Source organism: Triticum aestivum, chromosome 7A, assembly GCF_018294505.1.
Source record: "Triticum aestivum cultivar Chinese Spring chromosome 7A, IWGSC CS RefSeq v2.1, whole genome shotgun sequence".
Taxonomy (NCBI): Eukaryota; Viridiplantae; Streptophyta; class Magnoliopsida; order Poales; family Poaceae; genus Triticum; species Triticum aestivum.
In genome coordinates this window covers 292,281,272-292,292,450 of record NC_057812.1, presented here as the reverse complement: position 1 = coordinate 292,292,450, position 11,179 = coordinate 292,281,272, and the positions used below count along the sequence as shown (strand labels likewise).

Below are 11,179 nucleotides of genomic sequence, written 5' to 3'. Positions count from 1 at the left end.
AGTGGTGTGTATAAGATGGAAAAGGATAGACTCCTTGCTCTTATACAGGCCCTGGACATACAGGCCGAATCCAATATCCTAGCGCCAACTGAGCTTCAGGCTAAAAATGAGGCGGAGAAGAGGCTGAAAGAACTGCTCCGCGAAGAAGAATTGAAGTGGGCTTTGCGTGCTAAAGTATGCAAAGTAGTCCACGGGGACGCGAATACTCAGTTCTTCCATTTGATAGCCAATGGCAAGCACATAAAGAAGCGTATCTTTCAGCTTGAGCAAGACGAGGGTACCATTTTAGGTCAGGACAACCTAAAAGCATATATTACCGACTATTATAAGCAGTTGTTTGGACCTCCGAAGGATAATTGTGTGTCCCTCGATGAGTCCAGGACTGAGGATGTGCCTCAGCTTTCGGCTGCCGATAATAATATTCTGCTTGCCCCGTTCTCGGAGAAGGAGGTGTTTGATGCCATTGCGCAGATGAAAAACAATAAGGCTCCCGGTCCGGATGGATTCCCGGCAGAGTTTTATAAAAAGTGCTGGCACATTATTAAGGGGGATTTACTACCTATGTTCAATGATCTGTTTTGTGGCCAGCTTCAATTATTCCACTTGAATTTTGGGACTATCACACTGCTTCCCAAGAAGACGGACGCGGTGAGGATTGAGCAATTCCGGCCGATTTGTCTCCTTAATGTTAGTTTCAAAATTTTCACCAAGGTCGGGACAAACAGACTCACGCAGATTGCGCATTCTGTGGTGCAGCAGTCTCAAACTGCTTTCATGCCGGACAGAAACATTCTTGAAGGGGTGGTCGTCCTGCATGAAACACTCCATGAAATCCATTCCAAAATATTAGATGGAGTAATTTTTAAGGTGGATTTCGAGAAAGCGTACGATAAGGTCAAATGGCCATTCCTCCAACAGTCATTGCGTATGAAAGGTTTTGACGAAGCCTGGCGCCGACAGGTTGAATCATTTACGCAAAAAGGTAGTGTGGGAATTAAAGTTAATGATGACATAGGTCATTACTTCCAGACACATAAAGGCCTAAGACAAGGAGATCCGATGTCTCCTATCTTGTTCAACATTGTGGTGGACATGTTAGCAATTTTGATAGGAAGGGCTAAGGAAAATGGTCAAGTAGGGGATTGGTACCTCATCTAATTGATGGAGGAGTATCAATCCTTCAGTACGCTGATGATACAATCATCTTTATGGAGCATGACTTGGCCAAGGCGAGAAATATGAAGCTGGTGCTATGCCTATTTGAACAATTGACCGGGTTAAAGATTAACTTTCATAAGAGCGAGCTGTTCTGCTTTGGTAGGGCCAAAGATGAACAGGAGGCTTATCGGCAATTGTTTGGGTGTGAGTTGGGCGAGTTACCCTTTTCTTATCTGGGGATTCCAATCCACCATCGTAGGCTGACTAACAGAGAGTGGAAGTGCATCGAGGATCGGTTTGAGAAAAAAATGAGCTCTTGGAAGGGTAAGCTCATGTCATACGGAGGCCGATTAATCCTGATTAATTCGGTGCTCACGAGTATGCCAATGTTTCTCCTATCGTTCTTTGAGGTCCCAGTTGGGGTTAGGAAGAGACTGGACTTCTATAGATCGCGCTTCTTTTGGCAGGGTGATGAGCTTAAAAGAAAATATAGGCTTGCTAAATGGGACATCATCTGTAGACCGAAAGACCAAGGAGGTCTAGGTATTGAGAATCTAGAAGTTAAGAATAAATGCCTTCTTAGCAAGTGGCTGTGGAAGCTCTCATTGGAGAATGACGCTATGTGGGCTCAAATCCTTCGCAACAAGTACCTCCAGACAAAAACTTTGTCCCAGGTCACTGTTAGGCCGACCGATTCGCCTTTCTGGAAAGGCTTGATGAAAGTCAAACAGTCTTTGTTTAATAGGACGAAGTTTGTTATTGGAAACGGCACGAGTACACGTTTCTGGGAGGATACTTGGCTCGGCGAGACACCATTGGCCATCCAATATCCGTCGTTATACCGTATTGTGCAACGACGTGAGGTGTTCGTTGCACCGGTCTTTCAATCGATCCCCCTTAATATTCAGTTCAGACGTACGCTAGCGGGCAATCGTTGGGAACAATGGCTCCATCTAGTTAGGAGACTGATGGAAGTCCAGATTACACAACAACCCGATGAATTACGCTGGAAACCGACTAAATCTGGAGTATTCACGGTTAAATCAATGTATATTGATGTTATTAACTCACACTCCATTCCTACGTCCAAGCATGTTTGGAATGTCAAAGTTCCTTTGAAAATAAAAGTGTTTATGTGGTTTGTTCATAAACAAGTTATTTTAACGAAGGACAATCTCTTGAAGCGTAATTGGACAGGACCTACTAGGTGTAGTTTCTGTGATCGGGATGAGACTATCAAACATCTCTTTTTTGATTGCCCGTTAGCCAAGGTACTTTGGCAGACGATCCACATTGCTTTTAGTATCACTCCACCGAATTCTGTTTATGCGTTATTTGGGACATGGCTTAATGGGATTGAGCCTAACTTAGCGAGACATATTCGGTTGGAGTTTGTGCTTTACTGTGGACTATCTGGACTTGCAGAAATGATTTGGTTTTTAACAGAATATCATGTATACATTTTTTGCAGGTCATATTCCGAACTACGGCACTGATCCGTTCGTGGTCGCTACTCACCCAGATGGAGGCCAGGGAGCATTTGGTTACTGGGTCTTTCCGATGAGAGATGGTAGCTCGGGATATTTTCAACCGGTTTGGATGGCGGTCATGTAATAGGATAGCTTGATCTCCTATCTATTTTTAGCCAGCCGGTTGTGGCATCTTTTCTAGGCTAGTTGGTGTTTCTAGCCCCTTTTTGGCTCTGTGTGAGCTGTTTGTGCTTTATATTTTGAGACCTTTGGAACCATGTGGACACTACTTTTTGGCTAATAAGAAGGCCGTATGCATCTTTCTGATGCAGAGGCCGGGGAGTCATCCCTTTTCCAAAAAAAAACCTGTGAAAGAAACCTGCATGTAGGTCTAACATCACTGACGTTATCGTTTACCGCAAAGATGTAACCTGTAAACAAATCGCTTAGTTCCTAATTAACAACCAAACAAATACTTGATGGATTGACAGCATACGCATTTCATTTTGTCATGCATATCCATCACAAAGCCCCAGAGAGATTAATATCAATATCACAAAATTTGAAACGGATCAAAATTTGGTTTCTCTTTCTATACTTACTTTCTGTACATTTATCGAAAAAGGGTTTCCCCCACTTTATATTATAAAGCCAGCATCATCATAACATCCGGACAGACCGATACAACGCACACCACCACCGCACACAACACACACACCCAAGACATGATACAAAGGTGTCGAGCACCGTCCCCCAATGCCACCGCCAACCAAGCTAACTTAAAATGACGAAGGATAACCGCTTGAAGAGGACGGAGACCTCCGAGGAGGGGGGATATGGTCATGAGAGAGCAGGGACTCCAAGACAGTGCCTCCTAGAAGGGGACGCCCATGGATAGCTGCATCGTCCGATCCATAGATCAAGTTTTCACCCGGAGTCACATGCGAGGGGTAGGAGCACCGCCACGGCGCCTTCATGAAGGATACGACGACCACGACCGCCGCCACCGTCGGTCAGTACAAGGACTGGGCAAGTGATAAACTCCAACGATCGCACCCCTCCGACATACCCTCGCTCTGCCAACCAGCCGCAACCAAGCCCCCAGCGAGGCCATGGTTGCCCGCCCACACCCGAGACGTAGGTTCCGTCCACGAACGCCACGCCTCCCACCGCCAGGGCCGCCGCCCAACATCTAAACACCCCCAAGATCATCCAAAAGGGTCAACTTTGGACCAAGGGGACACACCAGACCGACGAGCCGCAGAATGTATCCCGCCTTGAAGATCGCCAGCGCTACAGCCGCCCGCACGCGGCCAGGGAAAGGGGGAGGTGGGGGAGCGGACGCATCCAGACCGGCACACCCCTGTGTCGGTGACGGGGGCCCGAGCACGTCGGCGTCGCCCATCCCTCCAGCAAAATCCCTCCCCCCGGACACACCCCTGTGCTGCCCCGCCTCGGCGCCCAGCGCAGAGCCGCACAAGGCCACCAACATAGCCCCAGCCAGCGGCAAGGAGTGCCCACCAGGACTGCCGCCCACCCCCGAGGAAGCTCACCGGGGAGTCCAACCGCGCCGACGTCGCCGACCAGCCGGCGGGACGCCTGGAAACCGAGCAGCCCGCCCACCTGCCACCGCCGCTGCGTCTCCGCCCCTACCATCCATGGTCACGGCAGAGGCGGACGCCCGCAGCCCACGCCGCTCCTGGCCCGCGCCGCCTGGGCCCAGATCTGGCCGCATGCCGACAGGGTCAAAGCCGCCGGAGCCCACCGCGCCCCACCATGCCTCAGCCCCTTCACGCCGCCACCCGCAGCCCACGTCTCCGCCGCCTGCTGCTGCTGCCACGCCGCCATGCCTCGAGGGAAGCGCTGCGCCGCCACCCGATCTTGGATCCGGCGACCGTCGACTCAGGCGGGGGAAGGAGGAACACCCCGCCGCCGCCCGCGCTGGCAGGGCTTAGCCCACCAGCACGTCGGGGCGGCGGCGAGGGGAGGGAAGCACGAGAAGGAGGGCCGCAGGCCGGGGTTAGGGTCCCCCCCCCCCCCCCCCCGGCGCTCGCGGGAGCGTCACGGGAGGGGAGGGAGGGGCAACCTCTCTTTCACTGTTTCCCTTTCTGTACATTTGTACTGTATACATATGGAAAAACTGCATCAAGATCAGAACATCCTCAAAAAGGCGGATGCCAATTGCAGGGCATAGAGTGACGTGGAGTACCTATGAGCTAAGAATGTTTAGGAGAGAAACTCTATTCTGAATTAATTTCCTGCTCCATTCTAAAGATCTCTGGTAAGCATGTACAGAAACACGCTTTTGATGTGTGCCAATAAGCATATAAAGCATTGGTTGTTGTTTGTGTACTGAGAAATACTATAGGAAAGGAACAAACTTTGCGCCCTCGCAAGTTTGGATTAGGTCTTTCCCAAATTATTGTTAATCCTGTGGGACAAAAGCAGAGTTGTGGCTCCAAATTACATGTTTGTGCTATTTTTTTGGCTAAAATGCTTAAATGATGCATCTGGTGACGATATTATAATTTGAGTATACTAATTTGGACTTTGTTGCATTCTGAAGCAAGAAATATATTCACTTGTAGTGCCAGACTGCACAGCCATGTGGTGGTGGTGGAGACGTTGTGACTTTGATCTGGCATGTTTCATGCGTAAGGAGCAAGATCGACTAACCAAGAATATCAAAATAAACTATACTCGGATCACAAACACATCTTCAAGCATGAAATGGTCTAATGGATCAAAACTTTGGTTTCTCTTTCTATATTTCATGTACATTTATACTGTATAGTGTATACATATGGGAAAATTGTATGAAGATCAGCTATTCCTTAAAAGGCGGATGCCAACCACAGGGCGTCAAGAGTGACTTGGGAGTATCTATGAGCTAAGAATGTTGAGTAGAGAAACTCTGCTCTAGAGTAATTTCCTGAACAGATGTCCTGCTCCACTCTCAAGATCTCCGGTACTGCACCCTAGCTCCTGCAATTGCTCCTCCTTGCATACAACTGCCTTCTTTTTGTGAAATGCCTTGGAAACAAGAGACTGTTTAGGCATTTCAATTTGCTTCGACAAGAGATGGAGTGTGGACTCCAGCAGAGAGACAGATATCTCTCTGGCCTTGGTCAATAGCATGACCATCTTGCAATGTGCAGGAGTCTTTTTTGTGGTCTTCTTGAAATAATTCTTGGCCTTCTTCGCCAAGCGGGTGTAAGACTAGATCTTGGCTTGAGCAGCTGCATCATCCCCTTTTCTCAGAGCCACTTGCAGCTCTTGGATGATGACCTTCATTTCGACGAAGATCTCTTGCATGTTACTGTAGAGGTCCAACAACTCAAGAGAGCATTCCATCTCTTCATCCAACATCTTCCTCTGCTGAGAGGAGCTAACTTGATTGCTTGATAGGCAAATAATCTCTTCAACACCCTTGTAGATGTCTCCAAGCCTCCTCAGACCATCACACATCGTGCCGATGGTGATGGAAGAAGAGATGCTTGCCTCTAGGCTCAGCAGTTCTTGCTCAACCTCGGTCTCATTGGCCTGAGGCCTAGAAGGCAAACTTATGGATCTCATGTGGAAAGCCATATCTAATCTGGAAGCTTTTCTATGTATTGTTGTGAAAGAGAGGAGAAGAGGAGGACAACTTCTGGTTTGATGTACCATTCAGCAGAGGCCTATATATACAGAAGTGTATAAGCAGTAGCAGTCCACTGGTAGACATGAAGAATCGCGCCATTACATCTCCCAGATGATGTCTTCTATGGCTTGAGATCTGGCAGCAACATCTCAATTACAACAGCCAAGTCGTCTCATGTTTAGTACATTTTTTAGTGTGTCCACTGTCCTAGAGATGAGCCATCCTATTATCATGTTCCAACAATCAGCAGCAAGAACCAGCAGTGTGGTGAAGTCTGGCGGTGGATCTTGGTATTATTGCGTGCTCATGACATTTTTTTAATGGATTGCTAACGCAGCATATTTAGCTGTGAGTGTGTAATGCTGGCTGCTGCCCTGTCGTCCGTTCTGGTATTTTCTTTGGTGGAAACTCTTGCTAATCACAAACTGAAGCTTCGTCGCTGGTGCTGGCATGCTATGGTGATAGAAAACATGATCCACTTGACAAGGATCATGGGCAGGTTATTGGATCAATATTTTATCCCTATTCTTTTTGTTTAAACCACCCACCGTGTGAGTAGCATGACAATTTCATATCAAACCATTGTCGAAATGAGCCTTTGGTGTGTGCCCCTGGACATATACTTTTATTATGATTTTCATACAACATTTACCCATTATTCATACTTATTGAGTATCAAACATCAGCCGTCTTTATTTTTTCTGAATTGCAAGTAAAAAAACCTTCCTTGTAAATTTATCTTTTCTTCTGGCTTTTGCTTCTCATTTGAATTTGTTCATTTGATGCATAGTCAGATCTCGAGAGAAGCCATGTGCTGTGTAGAAAAGTTTAGCGCATTACGTGCACCTACATTGAGCTTATCCTGTGACACGTTGCACTTACTTGCTGCAATAATGTTGAAACAGATATATTTAGTACCCTGTAGATGAATAAACAGGTTCATTTTTGGCTAAATAGATGAATAAATAGTTGGATTTAATTCTATGCATGCTGTCAGTCTGGTTGATATTCGTGGGCCAGCGAAGATTGGTTTTTGTTAGATGTGTATAGTTCATTGTGTACATCCCCATCGTATAAGGGGTCTTTTTGCACTTTACCACATCTGTATATGTACTGGCCATTGGCCCTCAGTAAAGAGTAGTTGCTCATTCCTAACATGGTATCAGATGCTTAGATTCCTCTCCCGATCCAGCACGCTCGCAACTCCGTGCTCCCTCTTCCTAGTCTGCCTCGTTTCCATTCCGACCAACCTTTCCGGCAACTGCTGTTCCGGTCGCCGTTGCCATCTGCCGCTGTGCCGGCCACCGCAGCCGCTTCTGTCCCGGCCGGCCAAGCCTCCCATGGCTACAGCGCCGCTCCTACCCCCTCCCCCCCGCTTGCCCCCCCCCCTCCCGTCGTGCCGCTGCTGGCCCCCGCTTGAGCGGCTCCCTTCCACGCTGGGTGCGCGAGCGAGAGCGAGAGGGCTTCGAGCGCCTCTCCCGCCCTCCTTGCCGCGTGGGCGAGCGAGATGGATCCGAGCGGGATCCTCTGCCTCCCCTGCCCGATCCGGTCAATCCCAATCCAGTCCATCCGGTTGGGGCAGGTGGATCCGGTCCCAGGGCGCTCCTCCCGCTCCCTTGGCTCGCGCCGGCCCAACCTCTCGGTCGGCTGCGTTCGATCCACTTCTGCTTCGAGCGTACTCTGCTCGATCTCCTGAGTTGACTCAAAAAAAAAGAGCAACAACACCAGAGTGACTTCCTCATGTCCTCTTCGGGCTATGTCGCGGTTTCTCGGTGCTCGGTGATCTTCGATGGCACCAACTATGATGAGTTTGTGGGCTTCATGCGCATTCATATGCGTGGACTCCTTCTATGGGGTGTTATTTCTGGTGAGGTCCCCTGCCCGCCATGCCCTGTTGCGCCAGTGGCCCCAATCCCACCGGTGCCGCAGGTCCTTGCTGCTGATGCCTCTCAGGCTGACCGGGATGCCGCCAAGGCTCTAGATGATGATGCAGTCGATGCTTATGATCAGCAGTTGTCAGCATATTCTGATGCTCTTTCTGTCTACCGGGACGATTTGTCTGCTTACACTCAGTGGTGCAATGATGTTGCTCGAGCTGCTGCTGTTCTCACTGCGAGTGTCCTCCCTCAGTTTGCTTCGGAGTTCATGGGCCTTAGCACTATTGCCGCAATGTGGTCATCGTTATCAGCCCTCTGGTGATGCCCTCTACCTTTCTGTGGTGCACCAGGAGCATGCTCTTCAGCAGGGTGACTCGTCTGTGGATGAGTTCTATTCATAGTGCTCTGCCATCTGGCGTCAGCTTTACTCACTACGGACAGTTGTTTGTGGCACTTGCCGTTGCTGTCAGACTAGGCGGTCTGACTTGGAGTTCAGAGGGTTCATGAGTTCTTATCTCGCCTCCGGTCTGAGTTTGAGCCTCGTCGTGCTCACCTGCTTGCTCGTGGTCGTGTTCCTATCTCGGAGGTGCTTGCCGAGCTTCGTGCTGAGAAGACCCGTCTTCGCTCTGCAGGGTTACTTGTGGTTCCTTCAGTGTTGGTCGCCCGAGCTCCTGTGTCCTCTGCTCGTCTCACTGCTCCACCACTTCTGCCTACTCCTTCAGGGGGGTGACACGCTCTCCATATGCTGAGAAGAGTATGTCGCGCTGTGACACCTTCTGTGGTTATTGCTCTCGGTCAGGTCACCCAGAGTCTGACTGTCGCCAGAAGAAGCGAGACCAGAGGCGCTCCTTTTCCAGCGGCACTCCAGCGTCTTCCTCGACTCCGTCACTCACTGATCAGGACATTGTACGCCTCAAGCGTCTACTTGCCTCCTCCGGCTCCTTGTCGACTGGTTCAGCTGCTGCTGTGACTGCATCCACTTCTCCACCACCGCATGCCTCTACACAGTCAGGTACATCTTCGTGGGTTCTGGATTCTGGAGCCTCCTTCCATATGTCTTCTGATTGTTCTGTGTTGTCTTCCCTCTGACCTCTGGATTCTCATGTTAATGTTCTTACCGTCGATGGCACACCTCTTCCTGTTGCTAGCCGTGGTCTTCTTTCCACTCCATCTTTTTCTGTTCCTAGTGTTTCACATGTTCCTCGCCTTACCATGAATCTTTTTTCCGCTGCCCAACTCACTAATTCTGGTTGTCGTGTCATTCTTGATACCGACTCTTGCTCCATTCAGGATCGTCGCACCAAGGCTTTGGTTGGTGCTGGCCCTCGGCGCCGTGAGTCAGAGGGCCTTTGGGAGGTTGATTGGCTTTATGTTTCTTCCGCTGCCACTACTTCTGCCAACTCCATGCTCTTGCTGCCTCTTCGTCTGCGTCCTTCTAGCAGTGGCATCATCGTCTTAGTCACCTCTGTGGCTCTCATTTGTCTTCTTTAGTTTGTCAGGGCCTCTTGGGGTCTGTATCTGGAGATGTCTCCCTGCATTGTAATGGTTGCAGACTTGGCAAACAGACTCAGTTACCTTATCCTACTAGTGCGTCTGTATCTCAGCGTCCATTTGACTTAGTTCATTCTGATGTCTGGGGTCCTGCTCCCTTTGATTCGAAAGGTGGTCATCGCTACTATGTCTTGTTTATTGATGATTTTTCTCGCTACACTTGGCTCTACTTCATGAAATCTCATAGCGAGGTTCTTCCTATATACAAACGATTTGCTGCCATGGTTCACACTCAGTTTTCCACGCCCATTCGTACCTTCCGTGTTGACTCCGCTGGCGAGTATATCTCTCAGTTGTTGCGTGGTTTTCTCGCGGAACAGGGTACTTGAGGGAGTCCTGGAATAGGGGGTATCCGGGCAGCCGGATTATATCCTTCGGCCGGACTGTTGGACTATGAAGGTACAAGATTAAAGACTTCGTCCCGTGTCCGGATGGGACTCTACTTGGCGTGGAAGGCAAGCCGGGCAATACGGATATGTATATCTCCTCCTTTGTAACCGACCTTGTGTAACCCTAGCCCCCTCCGGTGTCTATATAAACCGGAGGGTTTTAGTCCGCAGGACAACATACAATCATACCATAGGCTAGCTTCTAGGGTTTAGCCTCTCCGATCTCGTGGTAGATCAACTCTTGTAATACTCATATCATCAAGAATAAATCAAGCAGGACGTAGGGTTTTACCTCCATCAAGAGGGCCCGAACCTGGGTAAAACATCGTATCCCCTGCCTCCTGTTAGCATCCGCCTTGGACGCACAGTTCGGGACCCCCTACCCGAGATCCGCCGGTTTTGACACCGACATTGGTGCTTTCATTGAGAGTTCCTCTGTGACATCGCCGTAAGGAAGGATGCCTCATCTCATTGTTAAAAACAACATTATCGCCGGGGGAGCCCTGGCTGTCGGCCAAACTCTCCGGCTAGGCAGTTTTGTCATGACCGCCTGTCCGGCCGCTGCACCGACGATGACTTCTCGGGTCATCAAAAATAGCCTCCGCGTCGGCTTGGAATTCGCCGAGCAGATGGATCCGATGGAGCTCTCTTCCCTAAACGAACTCTTGGATCGCATTGCCGCCATGGGAGTCGCTACGGACTATGATCGGATTGGGCTTAAACCCGATCAAAGGGAGATTAACTCTCCATCGGTCACCCATCACGTTGCGGTGGTGGAGGAACAATGCGGCAATTATTCCTTTATTTTGAGGACTAACTATGTCCGGATTCTTGAGCTCTCCGAGCCGGATACCCGCTTACGGGAGGACATCATCCAAGCCCTGAACCTAGAATCAGGCAGTGGGCCAGACTTATCGGGCAGCACTCTGGAACCCGAACTTCCAAGATTGGAAACTCCTCGGTCCCTAGGTCTTAGATCGGGTAGGGGTTCGGACTCAAATCCACCCACCCACCCAGACATAAACGATCTTTCCCACATCAGGCAAGAGCCCTATGAAACAGTACGTCATTATTGGGCCAGATTCCTCCTTGTGA

General features: G+C 49.6%; 1 pseudogene; it reads right to left on the bottom strand.

The window, feature by feature from the left end:
- Positions 1–5,363: 5,363 nt before the first annotated feature.
- LOC123154573 (uncharacterized) lies at positions 5,364–6,268 on the bottom strand (annotated as a pseudogene).
- Between the last annotated feature and the right edge of the window lie 4,911 nt (positions 6,269–11,179).